This window comes from Sminthopsis crassicaudata, chromosome 3, assembly GCF_048593235.1.
Source record: "Sminthopsis crassicaudata isolate SCR6 chromosome 3, ASM4859323v1, whole genome shotgun sequence".
Classification (NCBI taxonomy): Eukaryota; Metazoa; Chordata; class Mammalia; order Dasyuromorphia; family Dasyuridae; genus Sminthopsis; species Sminthopsis crassicaudata.
Window position 1 is genome coordinate 294343955 of NC_133619.1, and position 23291 is coordinate 294367245.

The following is a 23291-nucleotide window of genomic DNA, read 5'->3' on the forward strand; positions in this document are numbered from 1 at the left end:
CTAGAGTGATTTACTATTTTGTAGGTCTTTTTTTTTTTACAGATGAGGAAACAGGGGCAAACAGGGTATTTAATAACTTACCTGGGATAACACAGTTTAGTGTCTGAGACCAGATTTGAACCCACTTCTTCCTGACTCTAGGTTCAGTGTTCTGCCCACAATATTTAATACAGAAGTATTGACAGAAAAGTTCCAGTAACAAATGAAAGCAATGAGTAGAGCTATTTCCTTATATCTAAAATGAAGGTGTCAGATAAATACTAAGGTTTTAAAATTTAGATTCTATGCTTTTCAGAACCTGAGAAAGTTCTTCCTCATGCTTTTAAGTCTGTTGCTTATTTTGAGTATGGTATGGGTGTCCCTCATGATTATTATTGTTTTATGTGATGTTTCTACAAAATATATGCTAATTTGGTCTACTGAAAATTAACTATATTGCAGTCTTCCTAGAGAATTTGAAGGTCTCTAAAAATTGTTTTATATGATTTAATTTTACTTGGATTTATATGGTTTATTCTCTAAGCTTATCTGAGAAGTGAAAAACCAAAAACCATAATAGCATTTATCCATTATATTAATAACAATGAGCAAATCACTTTAATTCAATGTACTTTTGTACTAGAACACTGACCTTCAAATATTTTCTTCTTGTCCTTTCCTTCATTTTTTTCTAGAAGAAAACTAATAGATTTGTAAAATAGCTATATGTTGCAATTTTATATTTCAAGGGGAAAAAAAGCAAGAAAAATCTACATTTTTTTTTACAGCTTTAATTAGAATCTGAATATTGGTATGTAAATAAATATTGAATGTGACTCATCTATTCAATATTTTCTGAAATTTTCTGCCATTTTCTTCTGGCGCAGTTAGAAATGAATAGAGCAGTGTTTTACATCGCTCCAATCATTTCTTTGAATGGCGCATATGTGCCATTTTCTATAAATTTTTCGCCACTGGGGCTGAACAATGATGAACATGTAATTGTTGTGTACTAAGCTAAGTGGAAACGTGATGCAATACTTCAGTTTAAGTTGCCTTATAAAAATGATGTCATTTAATGCAGGTGTAACACTTCTAAAACAGTTTTGCGCCCATCCTCCCACCACCTCCCCCTTTCTCCTGCCTTCCCTTCACACTCCCGTCCAGGTGCTGAAATGGATTTTATAATAGTTCCTGTTAATTTGAATTGCTGTTTGTCTCTTCGATACTCCTAGAGGTGGGCTACTCAGAGAAGAATGACGATCTCTTTAGCCTCTGGCTAATGGATCTTTGCTCATTTGCGCAGGAGCCAAGGGTCCTCGCACTCACGCAGAGCGTGGTAGCATCCCAAAGAAAACAAACGCTAGATAGTTTTAAAGCCTACGTAGAGCCCCTTAAGGACGTTTTCAGACGGGGCTCAGCAAGCGAAGAACCAAGAGTGACCGGGCTAAAGTCCGTCATCCTGGGTTTCATTGGGATCTAGGTTGGGAGTGGGGAGGGGGGCGGGCCAACCTTATTTATTTATTAGAGGGTCATTAATTACGACTGCCTTTTTCAGAGGCCCAGAAACATAGGAGTGGAGAGGACATGGGGAAATCGCAGGCGGAGATTTGATGACGGTATACGTTGGCCGGCGCCACGCCAGTCTCTTCGGCTCAGTGTCCGGTTACTTCCGAGCCTGGTCAGGTTAGTGCTTCTGGCCCACAGGTGGCGGTGGCGGCGGAAGTGACGTACGCGCAGTGCCCGGCGTTAGAAAGAAAGATGGCGGCGCTGGCGCTGGACCAGGGGGAAGGTAAACACCGGTTAAAGCTGTTGTTGTTGCTTTGGGGAAAATAATTATCTTCCTTCCAACCTCTTTCACAACCTCACGGGCTTTTCGGGGGTGGAGAAGAGAAGGAGGACAGGGGATGCCCCCCTTCCTCTCTCCTGCTGTTCCCCACCCCCCTTTTCTCCCTCCCCCCACCCGTCGCGGGTTTAATCTTGGGAGTCTGTCTCCGCCGCGAAGACGGACAGACTCCGCCGACGGACGGAGGGATTGAGCGGGTGGGCGGCCGGAGCAGCTGCAGTTCAGGAAGGCCCCGGCAATCCCCGGGCAGGGCCCTGCGGTGACGACCGGCTTCGGTTCCGGCCCACAGTCACGGGGGGAGGGGAAAAAGGAGAGGGGGGGGGGAGGGGAAAAGAGAGGAGAGAGGGGGAGTAAGCGGCAGAGCGGGGAGGAGCTCGTCTTCCCGGCGTGGCTAAGCCCCTGACCCCGGAGGGAGGCGCTGGAGCCGTGCTGCCGGGGCCGGGCCGGGCGCCTCCTCTTCCCGCGCCCTCTTTTGCCCCCTCCCCGCCCTAACCCCGGTTTCTCCTCCCGCCCTCCGCCCCCGGCTGCCTGTTCACCTCCCCACCCCCTCAAATTGAGTTACTCCTGCAGGTATTGCCGTTATTATCGTTATTCGACCCTCGGAAACGATGCTGGTGTCCCCGGGGCGAGGACGTGGGGGGGACACCCCAGGAGACTGAAAGGTTTGTTTATCCCTAGGGCAGGGACGTCGGGGGCCGCAGCCACCTCAGCAACCAGTGCACAGGCTCCCCCCACGCTGGCCTCGAAGTGCCTCGGCCCCGTCCTGGAGGGAGGATCCCCTCTAAAGGTGAGAGGAGGAAGAAGAGGAGGAGGAGGGTTCAGTCTTCATGGCCTGTACAGCCCTGGGTCTTTCCTCTTCAACCGAATACGGGGACGCCGATTAATATCAATGGCGGAGGTGCTTTTCCTGATGCAGACGCCAGTCCACTTGTAACTGGACCAAGAACACCAAGGTGTGTATCCTGCCTCACCTACTTCGTCTTTGAGAGATGAGTGTATAGAACGCAATAGCTCAGGAAACCTCAGTGGCACTGCCCTTTCGAAATATTTCTGTAAGAACCTTATTATTCTAATTCTTATTAGAACCAGATTTCTTAACAGTATTGGATTCATAGTTCTGTTATATTGAGATCCTAAGTTTGTCATTAGCTCTGTTCATTAAATTTGTTAAATTCTTTTGCGCTTATTTGTTGTGATGACAGCACTTTATTTTTAAATAAAAAAAAAAAGCTCCTACTTGGCATATGAAGAATCCCTTTTCTTAGAAGTCATGTAAAATTGCCACATACCTTGAAATGAGTAGCAAGCTTTTAAAATATATTTAAATTCTAAAGAATGCAAGTTTTTTCTCCTCTTTATTTTAATATTTGTATATATAGAAGAGAAAAGTATATGTAATAACTTTTTGCTTGACTTTTACCTTATGTTAGTTTCCAGGCATTTTATATTTCATTTTTCCTCCACGTATTTGTTTTTTTTTTTTCTCTCACCTCTGAGCTGTCCCCATGACTGTGAATTACATTGTTTTCCTGATCTTCAGTTTCTTAGAGTTATCAGCTTCATTCAAGACTCAGCTCAAATGCCATGCCTGATTTACGCCTTCATCTTGGCTTAGTGCCCTTAGCACAGTGCTTTTCTTGTAATAGTCCTCATTGAATTTTACCAATCAAACTGAAGGAGCCATTTAGCCATTGTACTTTAAAAATTTTCTTTTCATTTAGGGGGAAAAAATTCATTTTTCTCTCCCTATTTGTCCTCCCCATTGAGGAAAAATAAAAACCACCAAAACAAAACGAAACCTTTTATAACAAATATACATAGACAATTTATTTCCCCTGAGGCTGGGATTAAATGACTTGCCCAGGGTCACACAGCTAGGAAGTGTTAAGTGTTTGAGATCGGATTTGAACTCAGGTCCTCCGGAATTCAGGGCTGGTGCTCTATCCGCTGCCCCACCTAGCTGCCCCCATACATAGACAATTAAAAAAAAAAAACCCACCACTAAAACAACCTTTCTTTGACAAAGTCTAAAAATTGAGTCCCATTTAGCACTTAGTTCATCATCTAAATCGCTGCTTCCTCCTCATTTGTCTTCTGAAATTTTGGTTGGGCTCCTATTTTATTGATCAGAATTCTTGTATTCCCAAGTGGTTTGTCTTTATTGTATTGTTGTATAATTTTTTTCCTTAGTTTTGCTTACTATACCTTGCATCCATTCATATAATCTTCCCAGATTTCATCATTTCTTGTGGCATGATAATATTCATTACATCTATATTCCACAATTTGTTCAATTACTATCAACAGTAACCAATCAGCACCTCCTTGGTTTAGTTCTTTGCCACTACAAAAAAAGTACTGTAATACATTTTTTGCTCACTTCTTTCATTGATTTCTTTGAGGTAGAGGTTTGATAATGGTATTATTGAGTCGAAGAGTAAATACAACTTAGTAATTTTTTTGTGCATTGTTCCTTATTGCTTTGCTTAATGGCTAGATCAATTCCAAGATCCATCCATTAACTTGTCTTTTCCCTGCAGCTCTCCAATATTTGTCATTTTGCTTTTTCATTACCTTTGCCAATTTGATGAGTATATAATAGAAACTCAGAGTTGCTCTGATTTTCAAGTATCTAATTATCAGCAATTTGGATTCTTTCTTTGAAGTACCTATTTGTATGCTTTGACAATGCTGAGAAATGGCTCTTTGTACTTAAAAATTTAAATCAGTTCCTTATGTATCTAGATAAGAATGAGGCCTCTTTCAAAAAAATTTATTACCAAAAAAAAAAAGTTTTCCTAGTTAACTATTTCTTCTAATCTCTGCATTGGTATGATCACATTTTTCTAAATGGGAATTTATAATGCAAATTACTATAACATTAAGCTATTTTGATTATGTCAACTGTAATCTTTATAATACTTTACCTTTAAAATGCTTAAACATTTTTAACTTTTTTAGTAAAATAATATCCATAAAGTCTCTCATTATATCTGGATTAAGCAGATTGTTGAGTCATTTTTCAGTTGTCAGATTTGTGACTCCATTTGGGGCTTTTTTTGGCAAAGATATAGAGTGATTTGCCATTTCTTTCTCCAGATCATTTTTACAGATGAGGAAACAGACAAGCAGGGTTAAATGACTTGTTCAGGGTCATACAACTAATAATTGTCTGAGGCCAAATGTGAACTTAGGTCTTCCTGATTCTAGGACCAGTATCCTATCCACTACACCTTAAAATACAACTAGCTGCCCTTAAGTAGACTAATAGTCTGAATAAAGGGCATAATTACACAATCTGAAGATGTTTTGAGTTATCTGTACATTATTATAATTATAGAGATACAAACTAATAGTAGCTCACATTTTTCATAAGGCCTTACAATTTACAGAGCATAAACCCCTCTTTTATAAACAAAGAAATTATTTAATATGATATGTAGGGTGAGCATTTTTTTTTACAGATAAAAGATAAATTTTTATTTATATATTTTGCTAAATTCATAACTTTTACTATTGTCTTAATTCCATTTGGTCTCATTATGGTGTGGTGTTTTTAAAAGGCAGTAAAAATATTCAAAAATTTTTATAAGTTTGTAGTATTAGAATAATGAAATACAGGGCCTATTACTTGAATATAATAGCCTTAATAATGTTTGTTTAAAATCATTCCCTCAAAAGTAAAATTCCCACAAAAATATTCAGAGATAATTTTAGTGTTAGAAGCCGTCTATGCTTTGTTCTCTTAAGATAATCTGGGACCTATTATCAGAACTCTTCTAATGGATTATCATAGGATTTCACAAGAAATAATGAAAGACGAGTGTTTCTAACAGAAAAAAACTTTAGATTTGGTCAGGTGACTTAGATTCATGTTAAATAGAAATTAAGTTACTGGGGTTTTTTTTTTGTTTTTTTTTTGAGCCTCAGTTTGCTTATCTTTTGATAATCAAATGTAAACATTTTGTGTTCATAAAATTCTGTCTAATTGTGAGTAATACAATCAATTAACAGAAGTGGTCATTTGACCCTTAAAATGTTGTTTGCTACATAATACTTGTTTATAATGCTTGAAAATCTTGCATTTCCTAAATGAAGACAAAAGTCAAATGGAAAACAGGGTGCTATGAACACCAGAATTAAGAATAATTAAAAGTACTGTGGCCTCATATGTGTGCATGTGTATGCACATGAGAGAGAGAGAGAGAACAAATATGGGAGGGGGTACTTGCTGTTATTTCAAAATCTTAAGAGAATTGATAATTATGGCTCAGGAATGATATTGTTTTTGATTTGCTTTTTTGGTTTCATTAGGAGAATTAGCTTTAGGTTAAAGAAACAAGAAAAGATGAAAGCAATGTTTTCAGAATTGAAAACTTATTAGTTCTTTAATTTCATCTAATTTATCCACTACCATTGGAAAAAAGAGAACAATAAGAAATCTATACCTCTCACTTGATTCCTAACTTTATCTGATTAGCCCAAACCATGGCCTATTAAGTTTGTTTATATGTAATAGATTTTCTTTTCTTAAAAAATAAAATTTTAACATTAATTTAAAAATTTGGGGAGGTACCAAATTCTTTCCTTCCCCCCAACCCTTCCTTCATTCATTGAGAAAACAATATGATTAATAGATTTTCACATTAGACCTATGTCAGATTTTAGTTCAGGTATTTTAATTATATCTTCTGTGAATTATTATACATTTTTTGAAAAATAATATCTTAGCTATATGATGTTAGCATTTTTGTTAGTTTGATAATTCATAAGATTTTGGTGTCTGTTTCCTAGTAGTTTTTGCTAATATTCTCACTGGATCTGTTCTCTGTAGATTATAAAGGAGAATGTTTGTTTTTTTTTTTTTTTAAATGGCAAAGCTGTTGGAGCTCTTCTAAAGCTAATAATGTTAAATCCCATGTTAAATAAGAAGCTTTTGGCACAAAACAGCATTCTGAAAACATTTGGCAAAAAAAAATATGTATAAATAACTTTCAAAATTATTCAAATATCTAAATAAGAATCTTAATAAATATTATTCAGGAAACCATAAACCATTGCAATTTAGTTTTTAATTTAGAAAGATGAAAAATGCATGTGTACACATTTATATATATACAAAGACACATATACAAACATATACACACACATACTTTTAAAAAAATTATCCTAATTTTATTTCCATGACTTTGCATCAGTTTTTTCCTTACCTTCTGTGTATTCTTCTTTCTTTCTTTCTTTCTTTCTTTCTTTCTTTCTTTCTTTCTTTCTTTCTTTCTTTCTTTCTTTCTTTCTTTCTTTCTTTCTTTCTTTCTTTCTTTCTTTCTTTCTTTCTTTCTTTCTTCTTTCTTTCTTTCTTTCTTTCTAGATTTTTGTGGGGATGGTTATTTTTGTAGTTGTAATCATGGATATTTAGGAGAAAAATCCCAAAGCATTAAATCCTTCTCAATTGTTATAGTTGTTTTCTAAGTCCAATTTTGGCTTTTCAATTTGTTTTAATGGGAAAAAAGTTATTTGGATACTTAGCATCAAAAAATTAAACTATAGGTTGTAACATGTTGTAGTGGAACGAATTTTGAACTTGGAAGTCAGAAGACTTGGGCTTCAATCAAGTTTCTGGTTTTATCTGTGATGGGAAACAATCTCTCTAAATCTTTTTCCTTATCTGTACAATAGGAATAGGACTGCTTATTACCTACCTCTTAATATTTGTATGAAAAAAATTCTTTATTAACTATAACATAAGATATAATTATCAGGTATAACCGTTAGTGTGGGCATTGTCCGCAACTACGCAAATTCTAATTAATCCATATCTGCTTATCCTGTAGGAGGCAGTGGAAAGAATACAGTCTCTGGAGTGGAAAAGGTGGGATCAAATCTTGCCTCAGAAGTTTAAGACCAAAAAAAAAAAAAGAATTTTATGACCTAATAGACCTTAAGCAGGGTCACATTCTTGCTGGGGCTCAGCTTCCTTATCTTTAGAAAGGAAGGGAAATTGAACTAGGTAACTTCTAAAGATCTTGGTTAATTTTTTCTGGGAAAATGAGAATTTTATAATGTCTGAGAATCTAGCAGTTGTACTTGAATTGTCTAGGGTTTTATATGCATTTAAAAGTGAATAGAAAGAATATAAGTTTCTATAACCTCTGTTACTTTTACAATTTTCTACATTGTCATAATTATGGAGCCAGGGGCTGGGAATCAGAATATTTGCTTCATAACATAAATCATAACATTTGAATGTTTTGCCTCTAATTGTCCTCATCCTTTTTCCCTCATCAGACTTCTTACCTTATTGGTCCCTTGTGAGTTCTTGCTGTTAGGAATTTCTGAGATATAAATAGCAATAATACTTTCCAAGGGTAGAGAACAAGGTTTTATTGTCTTGTCATTCATCCATTGCTAAGAATATTTATTCTCTTTACTTTTTATTAGATAATTATTCATGTTTAATGAAAGTAGAAGACTTTTTTAGTCAATAGCATGCTTATTAAAGCAGAGATAATAAGTTTCCTCTCAGCTTAAGGTTAAAGAAATTCACCCTACATTTTGTAATTCAGTCTCTACCTTTTTCTCTCTCTTTTTTACTCTTGAGGAACTATACAATTGGGAATTCCAAAGAGAAAGTGTGGTATTTTTCCACAGAAAAAATTATATGTGTAGATTATATCCATAATTTCTTCAAAGAGTTAAAATTTTCAAAAGTGAACAATTAAGATATTCAGTTACTAAAGCCACTTTCTAATTACATTCTTGAGAGAATTTTTCCTTTTTTCTCTCATTAATTTTTTTTCAAAATAACTTGTTTGTAATTCCATTACAACTATGTAGAAGTTTCATTTGTTAGAATTTTAGCAATTTGATAAGTAATTCTCCTTTAATATATTTTTTTGAGCTTTCCTAATTTTTTTTCTATCCTTGAGGATTTTTTTCATAACTTTTCTATCTCTCCCTCCATGTGATTATACATATAGCACATATTCCTTTTACTATTTATGAAATTTATGAAATCATAGATAGGATTTCAGAATGGGAAGGGATTGTAGAGAATGCCTAATATATAAATATGTTATATTACAGAAGAGGAAGTTGTGGTCTATAAAGTTACATGAGTTTCCCAAGATTGTACTGACTTTGCTAGTTAGTAGCAAAGTCAGGACTAGGGCTTCTGATTCCCATACCATGTTTTTTTTTTTTTTTCCTACTTTATCATAACTTTTGTTGAGCATAGTGGTTGGTTTAATTATTTTCATTGATTCATTGTTGCAACATGAAATCTTCATTTTTTAAAAATAACTTTCAAAGTAATATTCTCCAATTTAAATTATCCAGTTTTGTTTTAAGGCAATAAACATTTTCTTCTAGAACCAGTATTAGTGGTGAGTGTCTCAAGTTAATTCAGTAAAGCTCAATTTAACCCATAATGTGGCTAAAATATATTTGTTGTAGTGAAAAATTTTAAAAGTTAACTTCTTTAATGGTATACTGGGAAGAACTTTGGCCCTGGAGTCAGAGGGGCCTGAATTTAATTCTGTCCTTTGACAGTTTCCTAATCTGTAAAATGAAAGAATATCCTCTTTGTAATTATATCCTCAACTCCAAATAACCAATAACATATATGTAAATCAAAACAACCCTGATGTTTTACTATATCCTGTAAACTAAGGGAAAAAAAAAAAAAGACTAATATATCCTCTGAGGTCCCTTTTAACTCTAGATTTACCAGTCAGTTGACAAGTATTTCGTGCTTACTATGTAGCAGACACTGTATTAAGCACTGGGAATAGGATTTTTGATAAGTTTTTTTGGGGGGGGAGAGCGTTGTTTTCTGTTTCTTGTAATCACCATATCCTTATCCTTCCTCTTCCTTCCAAAGTGTCATCTCATATGACAGATAATATGGGGGGTTCCTAGCTGTGTGACCCTGCACAAGTCACTTAATCCCAATTGCCTCAGGAAAAAAATATACATAAATAATAAGGGTTTTTTTAAGAAGAGAAAAAAAATCAGCACAACTGATTGAACGTTGTGTCAGGCATTTTCAGTGTATCATATGTGTAGAACTTCTGGTCCATAGGGGGGTAGGTTGGAGGTATTTTCTCATATCTCTTCATTTTGAGTCCTTCCATATATTTATAATTTTGTTACATTTACCTTTTTTTTTTGGTTATGTTATTGTTCTTTCCACTTATACATTGTGGTTGTGTATAATGTTTTCTTAACTTTTTACTTCAGTGCATATAGATCTTTATCACATATCATTTCTTATAGCAAGCAATATTCTGTTACATTCATGTATCACTAGCCATTCTCCAGGTAATGGACATCTGCTTTGTCTTATGGAATTATAAAAATTCTGTCACAAAGTGTTGCTATAACTATTTTGGAAGCTGTGAGACTTTTCTTATCAGTGGCTTCCTTGAGTTATAAGCCCAATAATAGGATCCCTGGTTCAGACAGTATAGACATTTTAGTCACTTTATTTGCATAATTGTAAATTGCTTTCCAAAATGATCATACCATTTCAAAGTTCTAACAAAAATGTATTACTGTACCTATCTTTTTACAATCCTTTCAACATTGCATGTTACCTCTGGTCTCAGACACTTAACACTTCCTAGCTGTGACCCTGGGCAAGTCACTTAACCCCAGTCTCAAACAAACAAACAAACAAACAAAAAAACATTGAGTATTACTATTTTTTTTTTGGTGTTTTTTTTTTTTTTTTCCCCCCCTAGTTTACAGGGTATAGTAAAACATCAGGGTTGTTTTGATTTTACATTTCTGTTGTTGGTTATGTGGAGCTGAGGATATAATTACAAAGAATGAAAGCCTCTGTTCTGCTCAAGGAACTTTGATTCTATGAGATTACAGATTACAGTTATATGTGTCGATGTGATGATACATATATGGCTACATAGATTTCTTTGGGCTTAGGATCTTCTGGGAATAGGATACCAGCATTCCTAAACAGATGACTTTGATACTCATACTGGGTTATAAATTCCTTGGCATTAGCATTTGGCTCACACATCTTTGTATCTGTATCTCTGAATTTGGGAATTGCCTTTCGTTTAATTTCATATCCAGAATTAATCTTTTTTTTAAATCATGGAATAAAATAAACCCTTCTCTAATATAGTCCAATAAAAAAAAAAGGTGATTGGGCATGAAATTGAAATCTACTAAGTGAAAATTTGCTAATTCTTTCAATTTACTTTTCCTTTCAATTATACAACAAAATCATCAATAAAATTTTTTCTTCCCTTCCTTCATTCCTTAGCCTAGAGATGACTACCATTAGATATAAAGCTATATATGTAAACTTATCTACTTATCATTTCTTTTTCTGGATGCAGGTAGCATCTTCATATGTCCTTTATAGTTCATTTGGGTATTTATAACTAACTTGTTCAAAGTTATTTTAAAAACAGTACTACTGTTACTATGTACGATCTTTTGATTCTTCTCACTTGCTCTTTATTATTTCATGGAAAGCTTTCCATGTTTTTCTAAAATCATTTGAGTTCATTTCTTACAGCACAATAGTATTCTATCACAATCATTCTACAACTTGTTCAGCCATTTCCCACTTGATGGATATTTGCACTTTTCTGGTCTTTGCTACCACAAAGAGAGCTGCCATAACATTTTAGAGCATGTAGGTTCTTTTCCTTTTTCCTTAATTACCTTTGGGAAAAAACTTTAGTATTCCTGGATTAAAGAATATAGATGGAATATAGAATGGTTTCATCGATTTACAATTCTATGAACAATGAATTAGTGTCCCAATTTTTCCATATCCTCTCCAACATTGTTCACTTTCCCCTTCTATCACTTTAGCCAATCTGGTAAGTATAGAATATCTCAAGAGTGTTTTAATCTGCATCTCTCCAATCATTAATAATTTAGAGCATTTTTAAAAATATGACTATAAATTGTTTTGATTTCTTCATTAGAAAATTGCCTATTTTGGAAAATTGTTCATATTCTTTTGACCATTTATCTGTTGGGGTCTAACTCTATTCTTTCAGATTTGACAAAATTCTTTACACATTTTAGATTTTTATCTGACTTTGCCTCATCTAATCATCGAAGTTATGTAAATTTTCCTCTCCTCTCCAGTTTTCTGTTTTCCTTTCTACAAACTCTTTAAAAATACTTAATCTAGGGTGGCACAGATAGATGGAGCACCTGCCCTGAAGTCAGAAGAATCTGAGTTCAATTTGGGCCGCAGATACTTGACACTTACTAGCTTTATGACCCTGGGCCAAGTATTTTAACTCCAGTTGCCTCACCACATACATACAAAAAAACACTCAGCACAAGGAAGTATGCTGGAGATGGATATGTTATATAAAAATAAAATAAGGCTCAATTTGTTCACAAAGTAATGCAAAGCAGAATATGATAGATGGAAAGAAAATATTCTGAAAAATTAAGAGGGTTAGATGGGATTTCTTACTGGAGAACAATGAGAGCTTCATGAAAGTGGTACTTGTGTTAAACCTTGAAGTAGAGAATTTAGAAATACAGAAATACGCTTTTCTAGGTAAAAATCTGGAGTGCCACTGTAGGCATGGGTGGGGCAGCAAAGATGGGAGAATTTCAGATGAGGGAGGACAGCAAAGAAGCCAGATTATGTTTAATAACATAGTAGAGTGAGTACTATAATAAAATAGAATATTGGAGCCAAATTATAGAGTGCTTTGAATGCCAGTTAGGGATTCATGTTTTATTTGGTAGACAGTGAGGAAGTACTTAACATTTTTTAGTGATGGAATGAGGTGATAAGAGTATTACATTATAAAGTATAAATGTGATAGTATTGTGACAAGATTGATTAGATAAGGCTGAGACAGTAAGGAAGATCATTTAGGTTATTACATTATAGAATCACTGAATTTGAAAGTTGGATGGAATCTATATCTACTCCACAAGATAGGAGAAGAAATCCCCATTGTAAAATAATTAACAAGTGAAGTAGTTGTCCAGCCTCTCCTTGCAGATCTTACCACATCTCCAGGCAAGCCATTAGATGATAGTGTAACTTTTCTTGTTAAGAAATGTTTCCTGATTTTTCTAATTTGCCTCATTGTGGTTTTTAAAATTAAGATGGGAAGAAAATTTTGTTATGAAATAGCTCTAGTAAGTGATACATAAGTAAGATACATAGGGATGTGTGTGTGTGTCTGTGTGTTTACCCGGTTACACATATTTGTGAGGTAAAAAACCCATTCTCCAATAGATAAGCAGTCAATATAAGCAAATAATTTTTTTAAATTGGGCAAACAATTCTTGAATTGCAGACTTTTAATATTAATTGTATTGAATATTAATATTAATATTCAATTTATTAATAGAAGAAATTGTGTAAAGTGACAAGATGAGAATAGTCAGTGTTGGAGGGGTTGTGGAAAAACAACTATATTGATATAACATTGATGAAGCTGTCAGTGGCTCTAAAATTCTGTCAATTTAGAATTCTGATAAGAGAATCTCTAAAATATCCATACCTTTTAATATAGAGATTTCACTGTTAGAATATGCCCTAGTGAAATTCCCGAGGGGAAGAAAAGGTCCCTAACATACTCCAAAATTCTTATAGCAAAGATCTAGAAATAAAGTAGATGCCTCTTGATTATAGGGCTTAGACTTAGTAAAATTTATCAGAATCCTACATTAAATCTGGGTACCTTTTGGTCCCTTACTTTATTCATTTGTAAAATGAAGGATTTGTACTTAATGTACAAATATAATGTAAGAAATCCCTTCTATTTTCATATCTACAATTCTTTGGAAAATGAGTAAAGTTATTTTGTATCTCAGCACTTAGCACATTAGCAAAAGCTTAATAAAGTATTATGGAATGATATGAAGAACAATGATCATGAAGACTACAGAGAAGCATAAGAATTGCTTTCATGAACTGTTGGAAAGTGAAGTGAGCAGACTCTGGAAAATTACAAAATACATATTTCTATTGACTACAAAGTCAATAGAAAAAAGACAACAAAATATTTAAACTGAATATTGTAAATGAATAGAAGAAAAAATGAATTTTTAAAATAAGTGCTTAGCACTAATAAAAATACAAAAAGAAGATAGCCCCTCATTTCAAGGACATTACATATAAATTAATTCAGCTGCAGGGTAGGTGGAAACATCTCCAAGTTCTTCAGAGGGTAGTTGGCAAGATCCAACAGTCCTCAGCACACTTTGGGTGTTATAATATTCAATATTCTGATACATTCATGTAACAAAAGTTGTTTAGCTATTCCCTAATCAATGGGCATTTTTATCTTTGCTACTACCAAAAACTTTTACATGTAAATAAGGGATTGCAATTAGTATCTTTTTTTTTTTCCCCCTGAGGCTGGGGTTAAGTGACTTGCCCAGGGTCACACAGCTAGGAAGTGTTAAGTTTCTTAGACCAAGTGTTAAGTGTCTGAGACCTGATTTGAACTCAGGTCCTCCTGAATTCAGGGCTGGTGCTCTATCCACTGTGCCACCTAGCTGCCCCCGCAATTGGTATCTTTAGTGAAATGAATGGTGAAACCATGTTCCACAAATGGAAATTTATAATGATGAGGCTTAATCCCCAAAAAAAGATATATGAGAATGCACTCCTTTCTTTAGAGAAAGGACACTACAGTTGTGGAACACTTTATGGAATTATGGACTTGATTGATGGATTACTTTTGCCCATTCACTTTTGTTTCCTCTTAGTTTTTTTTGGTAAGGAGGGGAGTTGTTTTTTGGTTAGGGAAGGAAATAGAGATATACTGGGAAATGTAGATTATATAAAACAAAAAATCTCAAAAATTTTAAGTAGCATTAGAGGAAGTAGCTATGGAAAAGAGGAAATGGAATCAAGAAAGATTGTCTATATAGAATTCACATGATTTGGCCACTGGATATGGAGGCTAATAGAGGAATCAGTGGTGACTGGGAAAGTGACAGTTCCATCTACAGGAACATATTCTGATATTTCAGTAGAGCATAAAAAATGGAACAGAGGATTGTCTTTGAGTTCTTAGAAGGACCAGAGCTTGTGCTTCATTGGAATAGCAAAGCTCTTTTTAGCAGGAACAGCTTCAAATGTGATGCCAAATATAATAGACTGTCTCTCTTGTCTCCCAAGAGCCAAATTCTCCAGTCTCATTATTGCAAAACTAATCATTAAATGATTTTTTTTTTTTTTTTTTTTTTTTGGCCTCAGTAGTTCAAAGGACCTGAATCCAAATATCAGTTCTTAAATAAACTTATTTCTCTAGGCTTCATTTTTCTCATCTGTAATAGGAGATTGAAGTAGATGAACTATAAGATCCTTTTCAATCCTAAATCTTTTATTCTTCAAGCACCTACCAAGGCATGGAAATCTTATGACAGATCTCTGTCATTAGAGGGAGGATTCATTTTGATAAAATATTGCATATCTAGAGTATCAAGATTTGGAAAAGATAAATACATTTTTGAATTGAGGTATTGACAGCACTCCTTGAGGCAGTAGATAGCAAATGATTGAGAATGTTGGATGAGAGTTGTAGGGAGAAGTCAAGAGAACATAAAGATTTCTGAGTCTTACATAGAGATAATTGGGGAGAATAGAAATGATTGCTGAAAAGGAGAGAATTGAATGGGAAGAGATGAAAGGACAAAGCCTTAGAACACTAACCTTTTTATGCCCAAAGGACTATCTAAATATATACCCTTTGATCCAGTATATCCCTAAGGAACTTAGAGGGAAAGGAACATGTGCAAAAATAAGAACCAGGAGATTGTATACAGCAACAAGATTATATGATGATCAATTGTGATGGCCGTGGCTCTTTTCAACACTGAGATGATTCAGACCAGTTCCAATGAGCTAGTGGTGACCAGAGAGAGAACTGTGGGATTTAAAGAGCATGGATCACAATACAGCATTTTCACTCTAATTGTTGTTTGCTTGCATTTTATTTTCTTTCTCATTTTTTCCCTTTTTGATTTGATTTTTCTTGTGCAGCAGGATAATTGTATAAATATGTATGCATGTATTGTATTTAATGTGTATTTTTACCATGTTTACCATATAATGGATTACTTTCCATCTAGGGGAAGGGGTAGGAGGAAGGGGTGAAGGAGGAATTGGAACACGAAGTTTTGCAAGGGTTAATGTTGAAAAATTATCTATGCCTGTTTTGAAAATAAAAAAAGAAACACTAATGTTTTGTGGAGGGGAGAATAAAAAGGTAGTAAAAAGGGGAAGAGTAGTGTGTAGGACAGAGAAGACTCCTTAAAAGACTACCATATCTTAAGAGCTAAGGAGGAAAAACTGTAGGAGCATTAATCAACAGTGTTATAACCCATGGAGCAATGTCATGAAGCATGGAGAAATTGAGAGAGGATGATTAGATTTAAAAAGGCAAATGACAAGACTGTTACTGGTGGAGAAAGGAGCTTCACTTGAATGTGAAGATGGAAATAACTTAGAGGGAGTAAAGAATGAGTGTGGTAGAATTATTTTCCTAGACATTTGTAAAGGAAAAAGAATGGTAGTTTGAAGGGAGTAAGCATGGTTATAAAAAGGATTTATTTTTAGGCTGAGAGGAGAGAACCAAATTGAAGTGGAAAGGAGCCACTAGAGGGAGAAATTGAAGAGCAATAATTGATTGAAGGTTCCAGGGGAGATGGAAACAAATAGGAACAAAGTTTGGAAATATGAAGGGTCTCTTCCAAACTAAGGAAATAGGGGAAGCTAGGTGGTGCAGTGTATATAGCACTACCTCTGAAGTCAGAAGGACCTGAGTTCAAATTTAGTTTCAGACACTTAACAATTCCTAGCTGTGGGATCCTGGGTAAGTCACTTAAACCCAATTGCCTCAGCAGAAACAAAAAAACTAAAGAAATAGGAGAGAATGAATAGAGACTTAGGTTATGAAAGAGGGTAATTAAGTGTTGTAATAACCATTTTCTATTCTTATGACGTCATGAAAAATCTTCATGTTATTGACTAATATCTATATATGAATATTTACAAAGAATTTGTAATTTTGTTGGATGTTTCAACAAACACAGTAGTCCACAAGTTCTTTACATTTTATAGACTATTTTTGAGTTTGTGTAATTAAAATTCATCACCTAGTTGTAACTAGTAGACTTCTCCGGGTCCAAATTTGCAAACTTTTATCTTCAGTCCTGTTATACTTTTCAGAGATTTGCCCTACTACTATAGCTATATTTTTTTTTTTTAATTTTTTATTTTATTTTATAATTATAACATTTTTTGACAGTACATATGCATGGGTAATTTTTTACAACATTATCCCTTGCACTTACTTCTATTCAGATTTTTTCCCTTCCTCCCCCAACCCCCTCCCCCAGATGGCAAGCAGTCTTATATATGTTAAATATATTACAGTATAATTTAGATACTATATATGTGTGTAGAACCGAATTTTTTGTTGCACAGGAAGAATTGGATTCAGAAGGTAAAAATAACAGTTTACATTCATTTCCCAGTGTTCCTTTTCTGGATGTAGCTGGTTCTGTCCATCATTAATCAATTGGAATTGGATTAGCTCTTCTCTATGTTGAAGAAATCCACTTCCATCAGCATACATCCTCGTACAGTATCATTGTTGAAGTGTATAATGATCTTCTGGTTCTGCTCGTTTCACTCAGCATCAGTTGATGTAAGTCTCTCCAAGCCTCTCTGTATTTCTCCTGTTGGTCATTTCTTATAGAACAATAATATTCCATAACATTCATATACCATAGTTTACCCAACCATTCTCCAATTGATGGACATCCATTCATCTTCCAGCTTCTAGCCACTATGAAAAGGGCTGCCACAAACATTTTGGCACATACAGGACCCTTTCCCTTCTCTAGTAGTTCCTTGGGGTATAAGCCCAGTAGTAGTATGGCTGGGTCAAAGGGTATGCACATTTTGATAACTTTTTGGGCATAATTCCAGATTGCTCTCCAGAATGGTTGGATTCTTTCACAACTCCACCAACAATGCATCAGTGTCCCAGTTTTCCCACAGCCCCTCCAACATTCATCGTTATTTGTTCCTGTCATCTTAGCCAATCTGACAGGTGTGTAATGATACCTCAGAGTTGTCTTAATTTGCATTTCTCTGATCAATAGTGATTTGGAACACTCTTTCATATGAGTGGAAATAGTTTTAATTTCATCATCTGAAAATTGTCTGTTCATATCCTTTGACCATTTATCAATTGGAGAATGGTTTGATTTCTTATAAATTAAAGTCAATTCTCTGTATATTTTGGAGATGAGGCCTTTATCAGAACCTTTAACTGTAAAAATTTTTTCCCAATTTGTTACTTCCCTTCTAATCTTGTTTGCATTAGTTTTGTTTGTGCAGAAACTTTTTAATTTGGTGTAATCAAAATGTTCTATTTTGTGATCAATAATGGTCTCTAGTTCTCCCTTGGACACAAACTCCTTCCTCCTCCACAAGTCTGAGAGGTAAACCATCCCATGTTCCTCCAATTTATTTATGATTTCGTTCTTTATGCCTAAATCTTGGACCCATTTTGATCTAATCTTAGTATGTGGTGTTAAATGTGGGTCCATGCCTAGTTTCTGCCATACTAATTTCCAGTTTTCCCAGCAGTTTTTGTCAAATAATGAATTCTTATCCCCAAATTTGGGATTTTTGGGTTTGTCAAAGATTAGATTGTTATTTTTATTCACTATCTTGTCCTGTGAATCTAACCTATGCCACTGATCAACTAGTCTATTTCTTAGCCAATACCAAATGGTTTTGGTGACTGTTGCTTTATAATATAGCTTTAAATCAGGTACACTTAGACCACCTTCCTCTGACTTTTTTTTCATTAGTTCCCTTGCAATTCTCGACCTTTTATTCTTCCATATGAATTTTGTTGTTATTTTTTCTAGGTCATTAAAATAGTTTCTTGGGAGTCTGATTGGTATAGCACTAAATAAATAGATTAGTTTGGGGAGTATTGTCATCTTTATTATATTCGCTCGGCCTATCCAAGAACATTGAATGTCTTTCCAATTATTTAAATCTGACTTTATTTTTGTGGCAAGTGTTTTGTAATTTTGCTCATATAATTCCTGACTCTCCTTTGGTAGATATATTCCCAAATATTTGATACTATCGACTGTTATTTTGAATGGAATTTCTCTTTGTATCTCTTGCTGTTGGATTGTGTTGGTAATGTATAAAAATCCTGAGGATTTATGTGGATTTATTTTGTATCCTGCGACTTTGCTAAAATTCTGAATTATTTCTAATAGCTTTTTAGCAGAGTCTTTGGGGTTCTTCAGTCCTGTTATACTTTTCAGAGATTTGCCCTACTACTATAGCTATATTTTTTAAAATAAAAATTTCTACTGATTTTGGGTTTTTTGTGTCACCATAATTTCTCCTAATATCTTCTGTCCTCTGAGAGGGGCATCTCATATAATAAATATTATTTTTAAAGGAAAAAAAGGGGAAGAGAAAAAAATTTAGCAAAACAGATCAATACATCAAAAAGAAGTTTGAAATGCCAATGGATCTTTGACCTTAGCAAAGGAGTCAGATGTTGTCTTATATATTTGTCGCCATGCTTGTTCTTTATGATATTGCAAAATTTACTTTTAAATTTTTTATGGTCTTTCTATTTACATTGTGTTCATTTTATATATTTTTCATTTTTTACTGTTTACTTCACTGTTTATCAGATCATGTAAGTCTTTATATATCAGTGTTTATCATTTGTCTTTTCTTACAGTACAATCATCTTGTTTTCCAGTTAATGGTCATCTACTTTGTTTCTAGTTCTTTGATATCACAAAAAGGGACTTTTTCTTTATCAATGACTTTGTTTTAGTATATTCCTAGTAGTGGAATCTCTGGTTTAGAGGTTATGGACCCTTTCTTTTCTTTTCTTTTTCTTTTTTTTTTTTTAATTATAGCTTTTTATTTACAAGGTATGTGGATGCATAATTTTTCAGCATTGACAGTTGCAAAACATTTTGTTCCAATTTTTCCCCTCCTTTCCCCCCACCCCGTCCCCCAGGGTGGGCAGGTAGACCAATACATGTTAAATATGTTAAAGTATATGTTAAATACAATGTATGTATACATGTCCATACAGTTATTTTGCTGCACAAAAAGAATCGAATTTTGAAATAGTGTACCATTAGCCTGTGAAGGAAATCAAAAATGCAGGCAGACAAAAAATGAGGGATTGGGAATTCTATATAATGGTTCACACTCATTTCCCTGAGTTCTTTCCCTGCGTGTAGCTGGTTCAATTCATTATTCTATTGGAGCTGATTTGAAGAGAGTCACATCCATCAGAATTGATCATAATATAGTGTTGTTGTTGAAATATATAATGATCTCCTGGTCCTGCTCATTTCACTCAGCATTAGTTCATGTCTCTCTAATCCTCTCTGTATTCATCCTGTTGGTCTTTTCTTATAGAGCAATAATATTCCATTACATTCATATACCACAATTTATTCACCATTCTCCAATTGAGGGGCATCCACTCAGTTTCCAGTTTTTGGCCACTACAAAGAGGGCTGCCACACACAGTTTTGCACATACAGATCCCTTTTCTTTGGGATATAAGCCCAGTGGTAATACTGCTGGGTCAAAGGGTACGCACTTTTTGAGCATAGTTCCAAATTGCTCTCTTGAATGGTTGGATGTGTTCACAACTCCACCAACAATGTATCAGTGGACCTTTTCTTTTAGTCACTGTATATAAAATTCCAAATTGCTTTCTAAAAGAGTTAGACTGTTTACAGTGAGTTCTTCACGAATAGTGCCCTTCTTCCCTTAACTCCTCAAACAATGACTTTCTATGGTGTAAGGTGAAACCAAGATTGCTTTGATTTGTAATATTCTGATTAATGATTTGGAGCATTCTTAAATAGTTTATTCTAATAGTAATAGTTATTAATAGTTTGCAGTTCTTTTGAGAACTATATTTTCCTATCCTTTGACTACTTAGTATAGCTTTCAAGAACACAAAGTAACACATGATAATGTGCTTCAGAATAGGTCTTAAGTGAGAAGTAATCTAATGAAAACTATATTTGGGTCAGCAATTCTTTTTATCTACCCCAGTAATCATCTTGCTAGAGATTTGGTTTTTTAGGATCTCTTAGAATCTCAAACAAGTAGAATTATTAGATTGAGAATAATAGATATATAGATTTATCTGTGTTGTTCAAAATATCCAGGACATACTTTAAGAAGACTTTTGAGCTTTTTCTACCCCAATAGTGGGAGTGATGAACAAATATCCTACTGCAATCCCATATAGCTATGGCATGCATTTGTAAAACATCATACTAAGCATGTTGTTGGCATGTTTGTAGCTAAGGAAAACTAAATCTTTTGAGCTTGTGAAGTTACCTGCTCTCCAAGACTAATTTTCTTATTAGCACTTTATGATAGTCAGGCTTATTGGCTTGGGCTACAGGGTGTTTCAGCCATTCTGTGGATTTGGAAATCTGTATTGTGCAGCTAGGTAATGCAGTGGATACAGTACCAGATCTAGAGTCAGGAAGATTCATTTTCCTGAATTCAAATGTAATCCCAGACACTAACTGTGTGACCCTGTGTAAGACACTTAACCCTGTTTGCCTCAGTTCCTCTTCTATAAAATGAACTGGAGAAGAAAATTACAAACCAGTAAACTATTCTACTATCTTTGCCAAGAAAACTCCAAATGGGGTTACAAAGAATTGGTGATGACTGAACTGTGTTGCTGTTCTCATGAACAGCAATTGTGCAGAAATGCTCATAGACTTATGAGATTGAATTTAGTTCAATGTTTCACAGTTTTAAAAACTAATGGCAGTAAATTCATATATGTCATTGCAGAGAAAATGTACTTGAACCATATTAGGTTATTCACCAAATAATCGGTGTATATATGCTGTTATACAAAGTATGAGTCAAAGGAGATCTGATGGTGATTCAATTACTTGAAAGGTGATTATTGAATACATGCTGTAATCTAGGAATATAAACAGCTCAAGTAAGCTTTACTGCTTGGTTCATTAGACATTTTATAATTTCTTAAAAATCAAAAGTAAACTTGCAATAATATTAAAAGGTATCTTAGATTATACCATATAGCACTATATATATTTATAAATAGTGTACTTTTTTGCTGCAATGCATTCCTAGAATCTGGATTGCAAAATAGAAAGAATAAAATCAAGTCAGCATTTTTCTTTTTTTGCTTTTTTGTGGGGAAAACATTCAAGGATTTTTAACCTCTTAGTCGTACAAGTACATAGTCATAGTATGGCAGAAACTCCCAGAAAGGAGTAGATATAGCTCTGTTTTAGATAGTGATGAATTACTAATACAGTGGAAAAAAACAGAAACCGCCATAAAAGTACATGTAAACTGTTATTTCTCTTTCTGGTCTCTTAACTCAGGTTAAGGGTCATTTTCAGTAGAATTTGTAAGTGTAATTTGTTTCTCATGAATATTTCTAAACATATGGACTGTTTATATATCTATATGCTTGTGTGGGATCTTTCTGTGATAAACTACAGTCTCATATTCTCTGATAACCTAGTGTATTTGTGCATGTAATCTTTGTACTATTTCTAAAATTATGTGTTTTGCATTTTAAAGTTACTCAAATAACCAAGATTAAGCTGTTTGACTAGTTTGAAGTTGATTATGTCATTAAGCATGTTTTAACATATACTATCTGAAATAGACTTTAGATCTGTTTTTCAAAGTACTGACCATCTTATTTGTCTCATGACCTTACTTTTGATTACTAAAGAATTAAGAGACTGTTGATTTTTTTTTTTAATTTTTCTATAGCCAAAAAAAAAAATTGGTTTTTGTTTTGTTATTATTCCATAATGAATTTACAAGTTTAGAAGCTATGTTAATTAAGATTGTGAGTACAAATATATATTGTATGTGAGTGTGTACATACATACATAACATATATACACACAGTATCTCAAGTCAGTGGATTTTTAAGCTTAAGCTTAAAATTGCACTGAGAATTTTGGTATACTTATGCATATGTATGTAAATATCTGTATCCATATTTACCCTGTGCACAGTGCTGTGTATTTTAGAATATGTATCTGTACACACATACATGAACATTTAAACACCCCTCCCTCCCAACCTTACATGGTTATACAACCTTACATTTATACTAAATATTTAGTATAACAAAATTAACAGAAGTGTGAATACACATGTTAACAATTTGGATTTCCATATTTGTTTTTGTTTCAATATTTTAGTGTTTTATAATTTTTCCCAGTATGAGAAGATGGTAATTTATTTTGTTCCAAATTTTAAGAAAAATTAATTACAGAATAACAGCTGGAAGGAATGTCAGCGGCCATTTAGTACAATCTATAGTTGATCAAGAATCTCTTATATAATTTTTTCAACAACTATTGATCCAATCTTTGTTTAAAAATCCAA

The 23291-nt window shown here is 34.2% G+C and overlaps 1 protein-coding gene across 4 annotated transcripts in view; it reads left to right on the top strand.

The window, feature by feature from the left end:
* The first annotated feature begins 1321 nt into the window (after positions 1 to 1321).
* Positions 1322 to 23291, top strand: part of KLHL15 (kelch like family member 15) — a 62332-nt gene continuing 40362 nt past the window's right edge. The window contains exons 1-3 of one of the 4 annotated variants that reach the window (XM_074300915.1): positions 1322 to 1431; positions 1538 to 1771; positions 2504 to 2877. The gene's annotated coding sequence lies outside the window, so the exon portion shown is untranslated. Of the gene's footprint in view, positions 1432 to 1537; positions 1772 to 2184; positions 2396 to 2503; positions 2878 to 23291 lie in introns of those variants that run through there. The other 3 variants (XM_074300911.1, XM_074300912.1, XM_074300914.1) reach the window with 3 other exon arrangements.